The 20,685-nt window shown below is 39.4% G+C and overlaps 1 protein-coding gene across 8 annotated transcripts in view; it reads right to left on the bottom strand.

The window, feature by feature from the left end:
* Positions 1 to 12,552, bottom strand: part of Fam13b (family with sequence similarity 13 member B) — an 83,123-nt gene extending 70,571 nt beyond the window's left edge. For all 8 annotated transcript variants that reach the window (XM_071612333.1, XM_071612334.1, XM_071612335.1 and 5 more), the window contains exon 1: positions 12,274 to 12,552. The gene's annotated coding sequence lies outside the window, so the exon portion shown is untranslated. The remainder of the gene's footprint in view (positions 1 to 12,273) is intronic.
* Between the last annotated feature and the right edge of the window lie 8,133 nt (positions 12,553 to 20,685).

Genomic DNA, 20,685 nt, shown 5'->3' with positions numbered 1-20,685 from the left:
AGGGCTCTACTATTCAAAAAACTGGAGATTTCTCTGCTTTAAACAACAAAACAAAAAATGTAAACTATTTATTTCAACAATGAGGAAATATCGGGTATACTTATCCTAAGAATCTGTTTACCTGTATGCATTTTAACATATTACTTACAGGAATAATCCTCCATGGGGATTCCACAAAACTATAATGAACAATGGAATCAAGCATATTTTGTAGGACAACATTTGCCAAATCATGGTGTTAGTTATACCACTAAATGTAAAGCATTTCATGTAGACAGTTCATTATCCCGTTCTTATTCAAAGCAGTCAAACAAAAATTAGTTTCACCTGGAGATAATCTATTGCTAGATTATGTGGCTAAGTTTTGAGACACTTTCAAGGGTTTCATGGCCACAGTTAATTATTTTATAACCTCCAGTCATAATTTAAGGCAATTTAAATCAAAACAAAATAGTCACAAAAGTGGATAAAATCCTCAGTGCCTAAATCCTCTCATGTCTCCTAACTGATGTCATTAACACTGAAATCTAATCTACATTCTTCTGCTCAATATTCCCCAATTTTTTCCCACTGTAAAGCTCTGGACTCCAAATCAGGAAGAAAAGTATGAGGATAGAGTGGGGAGGATGGGAGGGAAAGGGGAGATCATGGACTGAAATCAATGTCCATGCATGCCTGAGTTTGTCGGGATGAACCCAACTACTATGTATAGCCATAAAGATCTAATTAAAAAAGAAAGAAAACATAATTATTGAATCTTTCAAAAAATATATCTGCTAGTGTTTCACTAACAGTCTTTTCAACTTAATTTCTGTACAAATTCTAAAGCTACAAATTGCATTGTATCTTGATCACTAACAAAAACATTTATTAAATATCATGTATTTTCAGACTTTATGCTAACTACCAAAAACAGAAATTCATATAAAGGCATTAAAACTCCAAAATTTACCAGATGTAATGTGCATACTTGTAATCCCAGTGGCATGAGAGCCTAAGGCAGGAAGATTGCAAGTTCAAAGCCAGCCTCTGCAACTTAGTAAGGCCCTAAACAACTTATTAGCAAGATCTTGTTTCGAAATTTAAAAAAAAAACTATAAAAAGGGCTGAAGATGTGGCGTAGTGGTTAGGAGGCCCTATGTTCAATCCTCAGTACAAAAAAAAAAAAAAAAAACCCTCCAAAATTTATGATTTTCTTTCCTATGTCTTTATTATCAACGGGAATACATGTTTTTTGTTTTTTGGGGTTTTTTTTTGGTGCTGGGGATTGAACTCAGGGATAATCAACTGCTGAGCCACATCCCCAGGCCTATTTTGTATTTTTATTTAGAGACAGGGTCTCACTGAGGTGCTTATTAGCACCTCACTGTTAATTGAGGCTGGCTCTGAACTCATGATCCTCCTGCCTCAGTCTCCCAAGCCAAGGGAATTTCAGCATTCAACACCATGCCCGGCTCAATATAATAATTTCAAAAAACAGAAGTATAGAAATGTTAAATTCTCAAAAGTTTTTATGCTAATTTTGGCATATAACCATCCCATCTCGTTTTACCAATTATTATATTATAGGCCTCACACTCATTTTCTGCTTCTAATACTACAAAATTCCACGAGAAGTCCACATCTGTTTTGTTAGTTCTATATAAATCAAATTCTTATACTAGGATCCTAAAATGTTTGTTAAGTTGGTGCTATTCATTTTAACTATATCAAGCCTCCTTTAAGGTTTAGTTCTGTGCATACACCAGGTCTGTTTCATCAGGGGATTTTCTGGTATAAGGAAAATTAACAAGTTTAATAGTGCAATTTATTGGTAAACATTCTTAGTCCCAATAAAGTTTTAATTTTATTTATTTTGGTTTCAGGTGTATTATTTCTTATTTTGTTATTGACAGAATTTGTTTTAATAATAAATTTCTTAATTTCAAATTTTTTAAAAATTATGAGCATGTCTCCATGAATCTATGTATATTTCTAAAAAGTGCGAGCCAGGCTCATGGTGGCAGACATCTGTAAACCCAGAGACTCAGGAGGCTGAGGCAAGAGGATTGCAAGATCAAAACCAGCCTCAACAACTTAGCAAGACCCCATCTCAAAATAAAAAGTAAAAAGATGTGGAGCTCAGTGGTAAACCAACCCTGGTTTCGATTCCTAGTACAAAAAAAAAAATTATTTTTAAAGTAAAACAAAACAATACAGTAATATGTATTACATACATAATAAGCACACATAAAAATTAACATTTTAAAAACATTAAACATTTAAAAATTATTAATTATTTAAACATTATTAACATTTATTAAAAGTAAATAGAGGGGCTGGGGATGTGGCTCAAGAGGTAGCGCGCTCGCCTGGCATGTGTGCAGCCCGGGTTCGATCCTCAGCACCACATACAAACAAAGATGTCGTGTCTGCCGAGAACTAAAAAATAAAATATTCTCTCTCTCTCTCCCTCTTTCTCTCTTTAAAAAAAAAAAAAAAAGTAAATAGAAGCATCATTATTTGTTCATTTCTTTATTTATTTTTAGTTATAGGTAGACACAATGTCTTATTTATTTATTTATTTTTAGTTGTAGGGGGGCACAATGTCTTCATTTGACTTTATGAGGTGCTGAAGATCAAACCCCCAGTGCCTCATGCATAGGTGAGCACTCTACTGCTGAGCCACAACCCCACTCCCCAGTACCTCAAAAGACCAGTAACCTCGAATATTGACGTCCAAATTCAGTGTTTATCAGAACCATCTGGGGATGAAAAGGGATCTGTTCAATGTACAGACTGGAAGGCCTCAATCAAAATGTAGCATCCATGAAAGCCTGGCCTGTGCCTCTGTATATTTAACAAGTTTTTGAAGGTGATTGTGATGCATACAAAGTTTTGAGAAACTACAGCATACAAGATAAACTCTAAATTGCATTGCATGACCTACAAGTGCTTCAATTACCAGTAAAATCTCCTTTCTTGCCATTTCTCTAGCTCCCTCTTCTTTCTAGCAATATTTAACTACTTGAAGTTCATAGGCTCACATTTCATACTTCCCAGACTTTGAACATACCATTTTTCTGTGCTTGGAGCCCTTACATAATACCATAATCATCCCAGTCTTGTTCACCAAACTTCTTCAGATCTTCCAGTCAAAACTTCAAATTCTCTTGTCAGGCAAATCCCTGATTTCCTGAGGCAGAGAGTTCTCTCCTGTATTGCTAACATGTACTCTTACTTTTTCAGCAATTATACCATAGAATTTAAAAACATGTCTCTCATAAAAGATCCTTGAAGGCAGGGACCCTGTCATTTCATCTTTGTATCCCCAGAGGCCTTGATTGAGGCTTTCCAATCTGTACATTGAACAATGCCTGGCACATAATTTAGTTTTCAAAATATATACTGAATAAAGACATAAATGAGAAGGAAATAAATACTGGCTACACCAAAAATAAGATTTACAAGCAGAGGGCTGGTGGTGTAGCTCAGTGGTAAAGCACTTGCACATGTGAGGCATTGGGTTCGATCTCAGCAACACATAAACATAATAAAATAAAGGTATTGCATCCATCTAATTAAAAAATATTTTAAAAAAAGATTTACAAGCAGAGACATTTCAAATTTTTAAAAATTGAATAAAATATCAAAAAAATGGTGCCAAATCTACTTCCAGCAATAACCAGAGATAAATCAAGGAAGGAAGACAACTGGGGATGCAGCTCAGTGGCAGAGCACTTAACATGCTCTAATCCCTGGGTTCAATCCCCAAGATCACAAAAACAAAAACAAAAACTATGGTAAAGCAATTATTACTTAGTGAATCTCTACAAGCACCTAACAAGCTATTTCTTGTAACTAGAACAATGTTGTGAAGCAGGCACTATTACTATTCCCCTTTTATGTATACTAAAAATAAAAATAAAAGTATTGTAAACAAAAAAAAAAAAAAAAGAAATCACACATCTAAACTTCAGAATTTGTAAAAATGCTAGAAATTGTCCCTGGATCTATCTGCAAATCTTTCCTTCTTTTTTTCCTCTGAAAATCCTTCTAATGAAAGTCAGTTTACATCTTAAGAAACCAGAATATTTAGAATGAGAACTACAATAAAGGCAAAATTTTATTTACATATCCACTTAGAAACCATTCACAATCCTAAGGAGACTGTAGAACACCTATAGATTTGGTCTCCAAAACCATCCAAAGAAAGTTCCCCAAAGAATGACCTTTTGATGGGCTGGCACTGTGGCTCAGTGGCACAGCACTTGCCTAGCATGTGTGAGGCACTAGGTTCAATTCTCAGCACCGCATATAAATAAATAAATAAAATGAAGATCCATCAACAACTAAAATAAATAAATTTTAAAAAGTGACCTCTTGAGATATCTGCCATGTAGAGTTCTACATGGTTCACGTATCATTATGTTGCAGGCAGATGCAGGGAAGACAGGAAAGAGTGCTAGAAGAATGAGGAAATGTTTAATACTGTTGTGTTTTGTTTTGTTTTCCCCCAATATCAGGGATTGAACCAGGGTGCTTTCCCACTGAGTTACATCCCCAGATCTTTTTATTTTGAGACAGGGCCTCATATAGTTGTTTACAGCTTCACCAAATTTCTAAGGCTGGCCTGGAACCTGCAACCCTCCTACCTCAGCCTCCCAGGTCACTGAGATTATAGGCATGTGCCACCACATTCTACTTAATACTACTCATGAAGATATGAGGAAAGGTGGCGATTAAAAGTCTTGTCTTCTTACTTAAAGAGTTATCTTGTGTGTGTTGGGAAGGATTAGATTGCAATGTGCTAGAGCAAGATGGCTCCCAATGGGTTCCCTTCCTTTACATGCCTTATGGTGTCACTAATCCACTAATTCAGCATGATTTTCTATTTAAGTCAAAAAGAATTATATGCTAAATTAGCTCTTCATGTATCAACACAATTACTGACCCTTTAAAAAATAAAAAACACCATGACTGCCAGGCTGATACTCAAGCCTATAATTCTAGCTACTCAGGAGGCTGAGGCAGGAGAATCCCAAATTCAAGGCCAGTCCCTGAAATTTAGCAAGACCCTGTTCTCAAAATAAGAAATACAAAGTGGGGTTGGGGTTGTGGCTCAGTGTTAAAGTGCTTGCCCAGCATGTGTGAGGCACTGGGTTTAGTTCTCAGTAGCACATATAAATGAATGTATAAAATAAAGCCCATCAACAACTAAAAATATATATAAAAATTTTAAAAGAAAAAAAAAAAAGAAATACAAAGGGTTGTAGATGTAGTTCAGTGGTACAGTGCCCCTGAACTCAATCCCTACCCCCCTCAAGATTTATATCCATTTTCAGAAATGTTAGGCTTTTGAATAAAATATTTAACTCATATAAAATATAACTTTACAGACTTGCCAGAATCATGAAATTCATCTGGAAAAATAAGAGATCCAGAATAGCCAAAGTAACCTTTAAGCAAGAAAAGTGAATCAGGAGACATCACAATATCAGACCTCAAACTATATTACATAGCCATAGTAACAAAAACTGCATGGCATTGGCATCAAAATAGACACATAGACCAATGGTACAGAATAGAAAACACGGAGACAAACACATAAATATAGTTATCTCATACTAGACAAAAGCAAAAACATTCATAGAAGAAAAGGTAGCCTCTTCAAAAAATGGTGCTGGGAAAACTGGAAATCCATAAGGAGCAAAATGAAATTAAACCCCTCTTACCCTGCACAAAACTCAAAGTGGATTAAAGACTTAGGCACTAGAACAGAGACCTTGTGCCTAATAGAAGAAAAGGGAGGCCCAAATCGCCACCATGTTGGTTTAGGAACTGCCTTCCTTAACAAGACTCCCAAAGCACAAGAAGTAAAAACAGGAATAAATGGGATGTAATCAAACTAAAAAGCTTCTTCTCAGCAAAGGAAACAATAATGTGGAGACAGAACCTACAGAATGGGAGAAAATCTTTAACACATAGACCATTAATCGCCAAGACATATAAAGAATTCAAAAAACTTAACACCAAAAAAATAAATAACCTAGTCAATAAATGGGCTAAGGAACTGAACAGACACTTAAAAGAAGAAATACAATTGATCAACAAATATATGAAAAACTGTTCAATTTTTCAATTGAACAATTAGCAATCAGAGAAATGCAAATCAAAACCACACTAAGATTTCATCTCACTCCAGTCAGAAGAATGGCAATTACCAAGAATACAATCTAAACAATAAATGTTGGTTAGGATGTGGGGAAAAAAGTACACTCAAAAGGACTGCAAATTGGTGCAACCATTGTGGAAAGCAGTATGGAGATTCCTCACAAAACTTGGAATGGAACCACCATTTAACCCAGCTATCCCACTCCTCAGTTTACACCCAAAGGACTCAAAATCAGCATACTACAGTGACTCAGCCACATCAATGTTTATAGCAGCTCAGCTCACAATAGCTATGAAACTATGGAACGAACCTAGGTGCCCTTCAACAGATGAATAGATAAAGAAAGTGTGGTATATATACACAATAGAATATTACTCAGTCTTAAAGAAGAATGAAATTGTGCCATTTTCCAGTAAATGGATGGAGCTGAGAAATATCATGCTAAGTGAAATAAGCCAAACCCAAAGAACTAAGAGTCAGGGGCTGGGGTGTAGCTCAGTGGTAGAGTACTTGGCTAGCATGTGTGAGGCACTGGGTATGATCCTTAGCACCACATAAAAATAAATTAAATAAATAAATAAATAAAGGTATTGAGTCCATCTACAACTAAAAATATATAGTAATAATTTTAAAAAACTAAGGGCCAAATGTTTTCTCTGATATGCAGATGCTAATTCATAATGGGGGGGCAGCTAGGGAAGAACAGAGGTACTTTGGTTTAGACAGAGGGGAGTGAGGGAAGGGGAGGGAGCATGTGGATAGGAAGGATAATAGAATGAATTGGACATTACTACCCTATGTGCATATATGATTACACAACCTGTATAACTCTACATCATGTACAACCAGAAGAATGAGAAGTTATACTCCATTTATGTGTGATGTGTCAAAATGCATTCTACTGTCATGTATAACTAATTAGAACAACAACAAAAAAAAACTTGCTAGGCAGGGTGGCATATGCCTGCAATCCCAGCAACTTGGGAGCCAAGACAGGAGGATCACAATTTCAAGGCCAGCCTCAGCAAGAGAAGCCCTTAGTGACTTAGTGAGGCACTAAGCAACTCAGCAAGACCCTGACTCAAAAAAATAAAAGATCTGGAGATGTAGCTCAGGGTTAAATCCCCAGTACCATAATAATAACAACACTAATAGTAAAAATAATTTTTGAAAAGGGTTGGGGATGTAGCTCAGAGTGGAGTACCTCTGGATTCAATCCCCAGGACTGCACAAAAAAAAAAAGACTAGCTACACCTACAACTCAACAACTATGAAATGAACCAATTCAAAATTGAACAAAAATACCTGAATTGACACTTCTCCAAAGAGGATATATATGTAATTGATATGCACATAAAAAGATGCCCACCACTAGCCTTTAGGGAAATGCGAATCAAAACTACCAGAGCCAAACACTGGTGAGGACAACTAGGAAGGCCGGAAGAACAAGGATCACAAGTTCAAGGCCATGTGGGCAACTTAGCAAGACTCTGTTTCAAAGTAAAAGATACTGGGGATGTAGCACACTAACACAAGTGTCTGGGTTCAATCTCCAGTACTCGGGCAGGATGGGGGTGGGAGATTCAAGTTTACAACCAATAGGATTATAAATAAACTAATTAACAAAGTAGCAGCTGTCAAGCTTTTGTTGGTGGGAATAAAAAATAGTCCACTCACTTTGAAAAATGGTACAGTAGTTGAAGGATATGGAAATGACAACCCCCAAAACAGTGTGGCCTGGGAAGAGGGAGGGAGGAAGAAAGCAACACACTGATAACATCGGTCCTTTCCCAGTGACAAGACAATCCCTGGGAAAGAGATATCCATTAAGCCTAAAAAGGAGAGTTTCTGAAAAGGAGCTAAAACATTGATCCTTCCCCCAAATAAATCCTTTCCCAGTGACAATACAATAGACCCTGGAGGGAAAGAGATAAACACTGAATGCTGAACTCTGGACCCTCTATTCTTGCCCATAAAAATAAATTTCAAATTCTCACAACCTGTTTCCTGAGTGCCCATATTGATATGTTCTGTTAAAAGTCTTCAATGGTTAAGTCATCTCCCAGTGTGTAACCTATATAACCTCAGACCTCTCCTGTAATCTAGGGCTATTTTTCTACCTAGAAAGTGAGCCTCTCCAGTGCCTGACTGACTGACTCCGCTGCAGAATAAAGGAAAGCTTGCTGATCTGTTTGAGGTTTGCTTCTGTCCCAGTTATTTGTGCCTTCATAATGGTGTCAAAACCGTTTTGGTTATTTTTGCTTAGAGTAGTCCCTCAAAATAAATTTAACAATATTTAATATAAAAATTATCACATGATCCAGTAATTCCAATTCTGTGTATATAAGAACTGACAGCGGAAACTTGAAAAGTTATCCATATATCCATTCTGACAGTAACATTATTCACAATTACCAATTTCCACCCAAATATCCACCAATAGATGAATGGATAAACAAAATGTGATACATACACACAATAATTATTCAGCCTTACGATAAAAGGAAACTCTGACACACACTTAAACACAGATGAACCTGTCTGCCTGTCTGGGAATATACCTCTGTAGCTCAGTGATATAGCATTTGGTAGTTGCTGAGGCTGGCATATGTGAGGCCCTGGGTTCAATTTTCAGTGGAGGCAGGCCGCCTGGGCTGGGCCTATACTTCAGTGGTAGACTGTATGGTTATCATGCCCAAAGGGGGGGGAAAAAAAAAGTGAATAAACCTTAAAAACATGCTTAGAGCAGTGGTGCATACTTCTAATTCCCCAGGGACTTGGGGAGGCTGAGGAAGGAGGATCACAAGTTCAAGGACAGCCCTGGCAATTCAGTGAGACCTTGTCTCACTGAATAAGTATTTAAAAAGGGCTGGACCCAGGCATGGTTGCCTAAACCTGTAATCCCAGCAACTCAGGAGGCTGAGGAAAGAGGATCCCAAGTTTGAGGCCAGCCTCAGCAACTACTTTGCAAGATCTAAGCAACTTAGCAAGACCCTGTTTCAACAAAAGAGAGCTGGGGACTCCCAGTGATTACCCCACCCTAAACTCAATTCCCACTCAAAAAAAAAAAGGAAAAGAGAGAAATAACACGAAGGGATAAATATCATATGATTTTAAATCATACAGAACCTAGACAAATTCACAAAGAAAGAAAATAGAACAGAGGTTACCAGGGGTAACTTTTGAGGGAATGAGAAAGTACTGTCTAGTGGGTACAGAGTTTCTACATAAAAAACTTATGGAGCTGGGTAAAATGGCACACGCCTATAATCTCAGTGACTTGGGAGACTCAGGCAGGCTCTAAGCAACTTAGTGAGACCCTGTCTCAAAAAAAAAAAAAAAAAAATTTTTTTAAGGGATAGGAATGTAGCTCAGTGGTAAAGTGCCTCTGGGTTCAAACCACAGTACTGAAAAAACAAGAAAAGGTTCTAGAAACAAAATGGTGATATGATACCACATTGTTTTGTACTTAATGGCACTGAATTATACATTGAAAAATGGTTAAGCCAAGTGCAATATAACACATCTATAATCCCAGATACTTGCAAGACTGAAGCAGGAGGTTCACAGGTTTCAGGCAAGCCAAAACAACTTAGTAAGACACTGTCTCAAAATAAACATGGCTGCAGTTGTAATTCAGTGATAGTGTGCCTGCCTTGCATGTGTGAGGCCCTGAGTTCAATCCCAGGTACTGGGGAGGGGAAGAATTAAAATGGTAAATTCTATGGTATGGTGTGTTTTATCACAATAAATGATTCACAATAATGATAAATGGTAAAGTTTTAGGTTTTATTTTACCACAATTCTTTCAAAAATTATTTTGGATGGGGTATAGTTCAGTGGTAGAGGGCTTGCCTAAGTATGCAAAGCCCTGGGGTTCCATCCCCAGCAACACATTAAAAAAAAATTAAAACAGGGCGCAGTGGCACAGGCCTGTAATCCCAGAGGCTGGGGAGGATGAGTTCAAAGTCAGCCACATCAATGGCAAGGCACTTAGCAGCTCAATGAGACCCTGTCTCTAAATAAAATACGAAATAGGGTTGGAAATGTGGCTCAGTGGTTGAGTGCCGCTGAGTTCAATCCTGGTACAAAATAAAGAAAAAAAATTTAGTTTTTTTAGTACTGGGGATTGAAACCAGAAGCCCTCTACCACTGAGCCACATCCCCAGTCCTAAAAGTTAGCCTGGCATAGTTAACACAGGCCAGGAATCCCAACAATTTAGGAGGCTGAGGCAGGAAGATCCCAAGGTGAAGGCCAGCCTGACTCAAATTTTTTAAAAACGTGTTGAGGATATGGCTCAGTGGTAAAGTACTGCTGAGTTCAATACTCAATACTGGAAAGAAAAAAAAAAAAAACACTTTGGCAATTTATAAGGCAATTTACACAAAACAGCCCCCAACTTTAAAATTGGTATACATTGGGGGAGCCAGGCACAGACGGGTCAAGGTTATTTGCACATGATAATAAAAGTAGTTGTCGGGGCTGGGGATGTGGCTCAAGCCGTAGCGTGCTCGCCTGGCATGCATGTGGCCCGGGTTCGATCCTCAGCACCACATACAAACAAAGATGTTGTGTCCGCTAAAAACTAAAAAATAAATTAAAAATTTAAAAAAAAAAAAAAGTAGTTGTCACCAGGCATAGTGGTGCATGCCTCTAAACCCAGTGGCTCAGCTGAGGCAAGAGGATCACAAGTTCAAAGCCAGCCTCAGCAATTTAGCCAGGCCCTGAGCAAATTAGCAAGACCCCGTCTTAAAAGAGCTGGGGATGGTGCTCAGTGGTTAACCCCTGGGTTCAATCCCTGATACCAAAAAAAAAAAGTAGTTGTCATTTTATTGGTGGAGAAACACAAGTCACTATATTCAATTTCAGCTACTCTGTCTTTAAAAGACATTCTAATAAAACCACAATGCAATAGTCTCTGCACCCTATGAAGAATTTTATGCCATTGTGATATGCCCTTCTACATCTTCCAAGGACTTAAGCTGTGTCACACAAATGCCTAACTGGGAAGACATTAAACTGAAGAGAATATTACCCTAACATTAAAAAATACACAGATTAAGAAAGTAAGAAGGGCACCTAACGGATATACAAAAAATGACTATTCAATTCCATTCAACAAGTATTTACCACGTACAGAGTACCTGTGAGAAACCCAGGCAAACAAGTATTTCAAGATTAAGACACGAAGACATAAACCCACATGAATTCAGCTGGAGAAAGTCAAATAATTCGAAATTCAAAAAAAAGTCTACTTCTAGAAACAAACGCACCCCAGCATTACAATGGTTTTGGATGCCATTTTTAGCTTAGATCCTTGAAAGTATGGTAAATGTCCAACTTTGTTTCACTGATTTAGACAATGTAATGGAGAACCGAATAAAATTATGTGACCGTTTTTTGTAAATTAATTTGGTTTTAATTGATTACAAAAAAAAATGTTTAACAATTTCTCACTGGACAAGTGTGCCAACTGATTCAATTCCTATAAACCTTATCTAGGAAATCAGGCGCCCAATCTGAAACGTAATGCCCTACTACAAAGGGACCCCTCTGGCCTGGTTTCTGCAGACTGCGTTCTTCGTGAAGCCCCAGTGCACCAACAGCCCAATTTTGGATATATTCTCTAGGCGATTTAAGGAAGTCAACAACCACTGGTCTCACGTGACCTCTAAAAGGGGCGCAGCTGAGCCCGGAATAAACCACTTTTTTTTTTTCCTGCATCAACTTCACTGCCCAGCATGAAGGAAGTGGGCACCAAGGTGTCGCAGGGCCTAAGGGCAGGGGAGGGTAGCAAACAAACATGGGGCGTTGTGTCTTCTACTTTGGGGAACCTAGCAGGTGAGGGGCACAGACGTTCACGCGCACAGCCACGGCTGAAAATCGAAGACTGCCACACCCCCCCCGGGAGCCCCACCTTCTTCTTTCTCCACCAGAAACGGGGTCCTCTCTACCGAATGCCCACCTGCAGGGCGCTGCCCCAGTTCTGTACACCAAAACGCAACACAGTGGAGCCCGCGCGGGTGGGACTCGGCGCTGGGGGGCGGCAAAGAGAGGAGGGCCGCAGCGAGGGGCGACCCGCGCATGCGCAGATCCGAATACCCGCCCTTTTACCTACCGTTGGAACCGCGAAGCCCCGTTTCCCGGCCGCGGCCGCTTCTCCAGGACCTGCAGCGACAGCAAGAGAGCGAGAACTGAGGCCCCAAGTGACTCCGCGGCCGACAAGCCTCTTCCTGAGGTGGCCGCTGGAGGAAAGCTGAAGCAACGGCAATGGCACGGGGCCAGCCCGGTAGCGACCCCCGGATTTCCCCGGCGGTGGCAGCGGCGGAGACGCGAAAGGAGGGGCGGGAGCGGCGACGGAGGCAGCGGCTGAGGCGCAGAGCCTCCCTAACGGCGAGCGAGAGGAGAACGCAGGGCGGGGGCCTGGCCGGACGTGACGTGCGTGGGAGGGGCGGGGCGAGTGAGCCGTCCGGACGGCTAAGTGTCCCACGCTCCCTGGCCTCAGCACCGCAGTCAGCCGGCTTGTGGATTGAGTTACTTCCCCAGTCAACACTTGAACTTTTGAGTTAGGGTGTGAGAAGCTAGGCGCGTGCCTGACCGAGGGAAGGAGAAAGGAAACTGGGAAGGGGACGTAGGGGGATAAAGGGAAAATCCGGAAGTCTGAGGGTAAGGCTGGTCTCTGCCGAGGGTACCTTGCCCCCCTCAGAATGCCAGAAAAGTACGAGGCGCCCTCATCTTGATGAGGAGTATGGAAGCTGTCTAGCAGGCCTGAGTGGTGACTCACGTTCCCATTCCCAGCTGTGTGGGTTAGACGGGGACTATCGGGCTGCACCTGCGCCTTGCTCGCCCTCCCCCACCCTGTTCACCCAAAGACCTGACCTAGACTCCACAGAGATCATAGAGCTCTGTTAACAAGAGGGTTCCGGAATGTGGAAGTTGCAAAGCTGCATGCTCGCAGGGAGCTTCATATACTAAACTGGAGCTTCAGAGGCAGGGCCGAAAAGAGGCAGAGAATCTCAAATTCAAATTAGCAAAGCAACTTAGTGAGACCCTGTCTCAAAAAAAAAAAAAAAAAAAGTCTGTCCTTGCTTACGTAGCCACCCAGACCAACCCTGCAACTCCCTCAGGCTCACAAACAAATGAATAGTCAGCCAATCTCTTCTTTGCTTTAGTCTGTTAAGGGCTTTGAGATCTTCCATTGAGAAAAACGCAGTGTTCCGCCTTTGGACTCCTTGAGGGCGGGTAGATCCACACCTGCACAAAGAACTCTGGGGGTCTGTAAAAATATGAACTATCACAATTCGGTTGTCCCCTACCTGCCTGAGCTGCAAGTCGGTAAGCTGGAAAATATAAAATAAGAACCCTCACAGAACTCGGGACAAGATTTATAGAAATAAAAAGTCACCCTATGAGATGATCTGTAAATGTGTTACAGAGACCAAGGTGGCTCCCAAATTTCGTCAGAGAGACTAAAATAAATCATCTGTAACCTAATTGTCACATGCCAAATTGATGCTGTCATAACTGAAGGGTGGGGTCCACAAAGAGTCTAGAACCAGCAGAATCTGAATAAGAATGTGTTGCAAGCCTCTCACTCTGTCCAAGAGAGAGGTAACTGATTCTTATGACCAGGTCCAAATACCTTTTTCCAGGGCAATTAACAGTCTTAATTCGGGGATGGGGATATACCTCAGTGGTAGGGCACTTGACTACCATGTGAAAGGCCCTGGGTTTGATCCTCAGCAACAGGGAGATGGGAAGGAAAAAAAAAAAAAAGTGTGTGTGTATAGATTATATATAACTATATATATATATATATATATATATATATATATATATATATAAAGATATGTATGTATATGCATATATAACTCGTATATATTTGTATATGCATACATATAAATGTAAATTCTGAGTTCTTTCTGTGTTCTGGCCTCTTAAGATAATGTCAGCAAATAAAATTTCTGCCTTCATGAAATTTTTATCCTAGCAAATTTAAATTTTGTATGTCCTTTATGAACATAGAAAGGCCCACACTCTGATCCCAAACTTCAACAAGTAGCCTTTTCATCACTTAGAGGCTCTCTTAAGTAAATCAAGACACCTGATGAGAAGTGATTGTCTAAGGCACATTAGTAGGACTAATTGTGCTAGCTCTACAATCTTCATCAATGAATAAATTCACAGCATGATTTCTAAATCGGCTTTTGTTCACTGGGTTGAATTATGAAGTTGTTTTATCCAAATGAATTTCTTGGAGCATGATTAAACTTGAGTGAAGTGAAATGTAAGTTTTTAAATCTGCTCCACTAAGGACTGGTTTCGTGGTAGCTCAGTCAAGATGCAATCTGTACATTTGGCTTGTATCTCTCTCTAAACATCTCAAATAGAAGTTTTACTCTGTGCTTGGAGAATGAGGGCAATATGATAGCTTCAAAATCTTAATTAGGGGCTTGGGTTTTGGCTTAGCAATAAGAGTGCTCATCTAGCACATGGGAAGCACTGGGTTCAATTCTCAGCACCACATAAAAATAAATAAATGAAATCAAGGTATTGTGTCCAACTACAACTAAAAATTTTAAAAAAATAATAATTATAAGGGCTAGGGATGTGGCTTAGTGGTAGAGTGCTTGCCTAGCATGCCCAAGGCCCTGGGTTCAATTCCCAGCACCAAAAAAAAGTAAAAATTGTGAGTGAATCATTAGAATCAAAACCCTCCTAACTCTTCTCCACTTAAGCAACATAGGTCCCTTTTTGACATAACTGTTAAAGTTCATAACATACTTTGCATGAAACCCAAGATGTAAGCTCCCAGAGGGCAAGGATTTCCTTGCATTTAAGTGCCTTAAGCCCAAAGTATGTATTCTCAGAAAACAAATGAATTGATTCAATGACCATTTTCCCCCTCCAAAATGCAAATATATGTTCTTGGAAGATAGATTTTGTAGATCTACTTGATGATACAGAACCAAAATGTTCAATTTTATAGGGCTTATGGGGTATAATTTTTTAAAAAGAACTTTATTTTTTGTCATCCCTTTAAACTCATTCCAGTGGGAATAGATCTTTCATACACCCAGTTGAAAACGCAAGTAGATTCCATGTGTTCTATGGTCTCTCCTAAAAATAGAAAGTCCTGTGGTCACCAGGCAATGCGAAGCAAGCTCCCAACAGCTCGGGAGGCTGAGGCAGGAGGATGGTGAGTTGGAAGCCAGTCTCAGCAACTTGTCAAGGCCTAAACAACTCAGTGAGACCCTGTCTCTAAAATATATTTTTTAGGGGTTGGGGATGTGGCTCAAGTGGTAGCGCGCTTGCCTGGCATGCGTGCGGCCCGGGTTCGATCCTCAGCACCACATACAAAGATGCTGTGTCCGCCAAAAACTAAAAAATAAATATTAAAAAATTCTCTCTCTCTCTCTCTCTCTCCCCCTTCCCATCCTAACGAACCTCTGCTGTCTTTTCTCCTCTCATCTCCTTTCCATTTCTTTCCTTCTTTCCTACTGATAGAAGGAGGCCCTTCACACTCTCTGGACAGACTAAGGACCTATACTGGATCCTTTATTGGTTTTGGAGGCATCCTCCTCTAACCCTATCCTCTCCAATTTCTTCCTTTTCTTATATATGTAGACTTCCATATCAGGGGCCACTTTCTGCCATTTTGTTCCCACATGCAACACCAGCCTTCTCATTCTTTGGAGATCCCTTCTGGTCTCTCACAGAGGTGTTCTTTCTGAGACCCTCACCTTTTGACTTATCTGAACACTAGAGGTCCTCCACCATTGTAATTGCAGGAGGGGACATCCTCTCATTCTCTGGTGAAACTGTCTGAAGGAAAGATCAAGGGACACTTTGATCTTGACTGCCACCCCAGTCAAACCTCTCCAACATGGGGGTACTCCCCCTTAGATAGTCTCATTAAAAATTTCAAAATCCTCCACCTCCAATCTGACCTCAAAAGCAAATGCCTTATCAGGCTAAGTACCCAGATCTGACTGCAATCTAAATTAGACAACCTAATCAATAGCCTGAATTTGGAATTTAGGACCTTTGACCCCCAAAATCCTCAAGACAGACAATTTCCTCCAATGAAATGGCAAATGGCCTGAAATTCCTTATCTTCAAGTCTTCTTTTACCTTCACTCAAGGCCATGATTATACCACCCTTGCTCTGTTCTACAATTAATTCTTGCTGACTCCACGCTCCATAAGTTCCCTAGATCAGGTCCTGACCCCCAGCCCTCTTCTTCATTTACCGCTCCTGAAATAGAGGATGAGCCCCCACCCAAAGTAAGTAAAGCTGGAGGCTACAAAGGAAAGTTTCATAGACAGGAATGCCTGATAACTATCAAAAGAGACTGTCAGAGTCACAAGCTCTTTTCTGAGTCAATTTGAGACCTACAACTGTTTCTAACCTCCTACATAGGCAGGCTTGATCTGTTTCTGCTTTTGCTAGTATGATTATCTAGGCCCAACAAGTATCCCTTATATTGGTCTAAAAGATGTAATGTGGCACATGAAAGTCTTAACTAACTTTAACAAGAAAACCCTAACTGACACAGATTAAGGGATCTCTTGGTTATTACAGTTAAAAATGAGTAAATTAGATTTAACATCAACATCAATGGGATTAATCATAAATATGTTTATTAGAGAAGATCTGACTAATTTACAAAGTTAAAGTACTGAAACATCAAGTGCTAAATATAAAATCAAGTACTTTTGACTTCTTAAATTCAAATATACTTAAACATTAAATGTATTTTTAAAAATTGGTAAATGAAAAAATTGTTTAAGATTGCTTCGTTTCTGGGTCTTCACTAAAGCAAGGTCATTAAGAGTTAAAGTTCCAGTGGGGCACACCTATGATCCCTGGGACTTGGGAGGCTGAGACAGGAAGATTGGGAGTTCAGAGCCAGCCTCAGCAATGGCGAGGCTCTAAGCAACACAGCGAAACACTGTCTCTAAATAAAATACAAAAAAAAAAAAAAAATAGGGCTGGGGATGTGGGCTCATCGGCCGAGTGCCCCTAATTTCAATCCCTGGTACCACAAAAAAAAAAAAAAAAAAGAGTTAAAAGTTTTAACAGGTATAATTCCATATGCAAAGAGTACAAAAAGTTTCACCTGTGTTTCAAAGTACTGTAAATAGCATAAGGTATTTCATCTTCTTAAGAGGAGTAATTAGAAAAAGTCAGAAATTTCACAAGGATTGTTTCAGAATGTGAACTTTAAAAGGGATCAACAGCTAGAAAGGAGATATAAGAAGGTTCTAGATATGGAACTATGTTTTAATATAAAAGAAGAAGGAAAAGTTATGGAATGTGTAAGCAAGTTGCAGAAGGTTTTATGGAGAGTAAATTTCAAAAAGTTTGAACTAAAGTGTAACCAAATTAGTTATATATATAACTGATTTAACAATCAGTTAAAGTTATTTAAGACTTTTTCCTAAGGTCAAATATTAATGTACTGACATAAACCAAAGTTTAATCCTCTATAGGTTGAAGTAACAAGGATTTCTTAAAACATTATTCTGCTGTTATCTATCAAGATAATTTCTTGTGTCTGTTAAGTTTTATTAATTAAAGAAACTAGTCTTAAAGAAATTAGAGTTTCTACAACTCTGCTTAAACAAAAACTGTTATTTTAGACTATTACTCTATACTACAGATTCTGAATTTTCCTTTATGTTTTCATGTCTTCTAAGAGCATTTTACCAAGCTAGTATTCTTCAAACTAAAGTTTGAAGTAAAGATTTGGGATTATAAAAATTATGTTTCTTGATTCATAGCTACTATGTAAACTTAATATGCTTTTACTTTTGTTAACTTCAGTTTGTATTTTCTTTAAAAAATTTATAACTATTATAAATTATCTATTAGTGCCTTACAAAAGTACAACTTCGAATATAACAACCTGAGTTAATTTGAGATAATAGGCCATCATTTATAGGATTGACAAGATGTAAGGCTGACTTCCAGTACTAATACTGACCTCAATTAAATAGAAGAGGGAAAATAACTATGAAGTTATAGACATTAAAGATAAAAACCCAGTACTGTTTCTTTAAACTGGTGAAGCTGGCTTGCTGGATATTCAAAACTAAAGCTTAGAGACTAAAGTTAAGAAAATAAAGGGCCAAGGGGGAAAAAAAAAAAAAAAAAAGCCAGTATTTGGCTCTTACCCTCTGAGGCCAGGTCAGACCCAGGGAATTATGGAACTTTCTCTAAGGGCTTTTCGACTCTTGGCCATATAACCTCCCACTCAGGGGGACCAATCAGAACCTGGAAAACAGAAAGCTGACCAGTGCACATGCTGCAAAGAGGAGAGTCACTGGAAAGGGAGATGTCCTTGATAATTTCAAAGAGGATTCATATGGTCAAGGAGACTCTGACCCATCCTGGCAGATGGCATTAGAGGCTTCTCTCAAGTTCCCAAGAGTAACCCCCTGAGAGAACTCAGCTAACACTTAACAATAGATAGGAACAAGGTCAATTTGACCAGCTTTGTCTTAAACAACTAGCAAAAAAAAAAAAAATTATAACCAAAGTGCAACCATACTTGGGCATTTAAAAGAAAAACCCAAAGATCTTTAACGGAACTTAAGATGTACACTTGTGTCAGCCCCACATCCCTGGTTCCCCTTTCCCCAAATTTTGAGGCTTTTTTTTCTTTTCACGGCTCATATTTACCACTGCCTGCCAAAAAATTGGACTGGCTTCTGTACCTGAGTGTTTCTTACTCCTCAAATTGATGTTTTTCTTAACAACCAAAGTTTGCCTTTCCCAATAAGAGTGCACACCAGATACAAGAGAGCCCTTCCGTTTATTCCCTTACTCACAGGGCAAGACATATCCACTGAGATTGGCACAGGAGCAGTGGGATTAGAAACCTCTATTCACCACTATAAAAATCATCAGTACAGTTTATTAAGATGTCCAGCAGGTTGCCAATTCAGCACTGACTTTACAAAATCAAATGGATTCTCTGACATATGTCATCATGCAAAATCATCGGGTCCTAGATTTCCTTACTGCAGAATTAGGTGGCTTCTGCCTCTTCCTCAGAGAAGAATGTTGCTTCTATGTTAATAAGTCAATAATAGTAAGAGATAAGATGAGAAAGTAAAGGAACAAGGAACTAAAGCAATAAGCTGCTAACCTAGCAACCACCTCCTCCTCCCCTGGATTGTGGGGAGGACTCCTGACCTGGATTTGGCCCATGATGACCTCCATTCTCCTAATTATCTTATTTTTTCTCCCTTCTTCCATGTTTCATTAATCCTTTCTAGAGGTTTCTAACAGAACATGTCTCCACCATCTCCAGAGCCACCACCCAAGAACATGTGAAAGCTGTGCTTCTCCTTCAGATTCTAGAAAGATTTCCCAGGATGCCCCTTCACAGCAGGTAGTAGCCAGATATGATGATGTTGCCCCAACTCATTATACCCCACCCCTTTTAGAGTCTGGAATGAAGGAAATGGAGTTTTACAAATGTAAATCTCCCTGAACCCTCAGGAAAAAGGGGAGCTCAGAAATCTGACCTGTCACAATCTCCCATATCTGCCAAAATCCCCTGCCCAGCTGGAAGTAAGCCTATCAAAACAACTTCTCCCATGATCTGGCCCTGCTAAACCCTATAAAACTCAGACCCTGTTATAGCCTGTTGCCATTTTCCCTCTCAAAAATGTGACCCTCCATTGCTTAATAAAACATTGCTGATCCACTAAGATCTGTCTCCCTTTCTTTTTGTATTCTCTTTCATTTGTTTTAATTGTTGCTTGTCAAAACTGGAGAAGTGGCTGTGATAACTAGTAAGGACGATATTAAACATTCTAGATTGCACAGAACTTCCTCCAAAACAAAACAAAAAAATTATCTAGTCAAAAATATAACTTCTGATTTATTTTTTTTACCTTTATTTTATTTATTTATTCTTCTCTGGTACAGAGCCTTGAACATGCTAGGTGTGCACTCTACCACTAGGCCCCAACCCCAGCCCCTTAACATTTTTTCCCCAGTACTGGGGATTGAACCCAGGTCCCTCACACATGGTATTCAAGTGCTCTACGAACTAAGCAACATCTCTAGCCCTTTTTACTTTTTATTTTAAGATAGGTCTTGCAAAGTTGCCCAGATTGACCTTGAATCTGAGATGTTCCTGCCTCAGCCTCTCAAGTAGCTGGAATTACAGGTGTGCATCACCACACCCAGCTTAATTCACACCTTGTAATAAATAGAATTTATAAACTTTGCAGTTGCTAAGACTATATCAATTTTTTTTTTTGTCCTGGGGATTAAATTCAGGGGCACTTAACCACTGAGCCACATCCTAGCCCTTTTTTGTATTTAATTTAGAGACAGAGTCTCACTGAGTTGCTTAGTGCCTTGCTAAATTGCTGAGGCTGACCTCAAACTTGTGATCCTCCCGCTTCAGCCTTCCAAGCCACTGGGATTACAAGTATGCACCACTGTGCCCCCCTATCTCAAAATCTTTTCCTGCAAATGTTTTACCTGTAGGTATAGAGATCCACA

The sequence above is a fragment of the Marmota flaviventris genome, chromosome 5, assembly GCF_047511675.1.
Source record: "Marmota flaviventris isolate mMarFla1 chromosome 5, mMarFla1.hap1, whole genome shotgun sequence".
NCBI classification, from domain to species: Eukaryota; Metazoa; Chordata; class Mammalia; order Rodentia; family Sciuridae; genus Marmota; species Marmota flaviventris.
The sequence above is the reverse complement of the archived record's forward strand: the minus strand, read 5'-3'. Positions and strand labels throughout refer to the sequence as shown.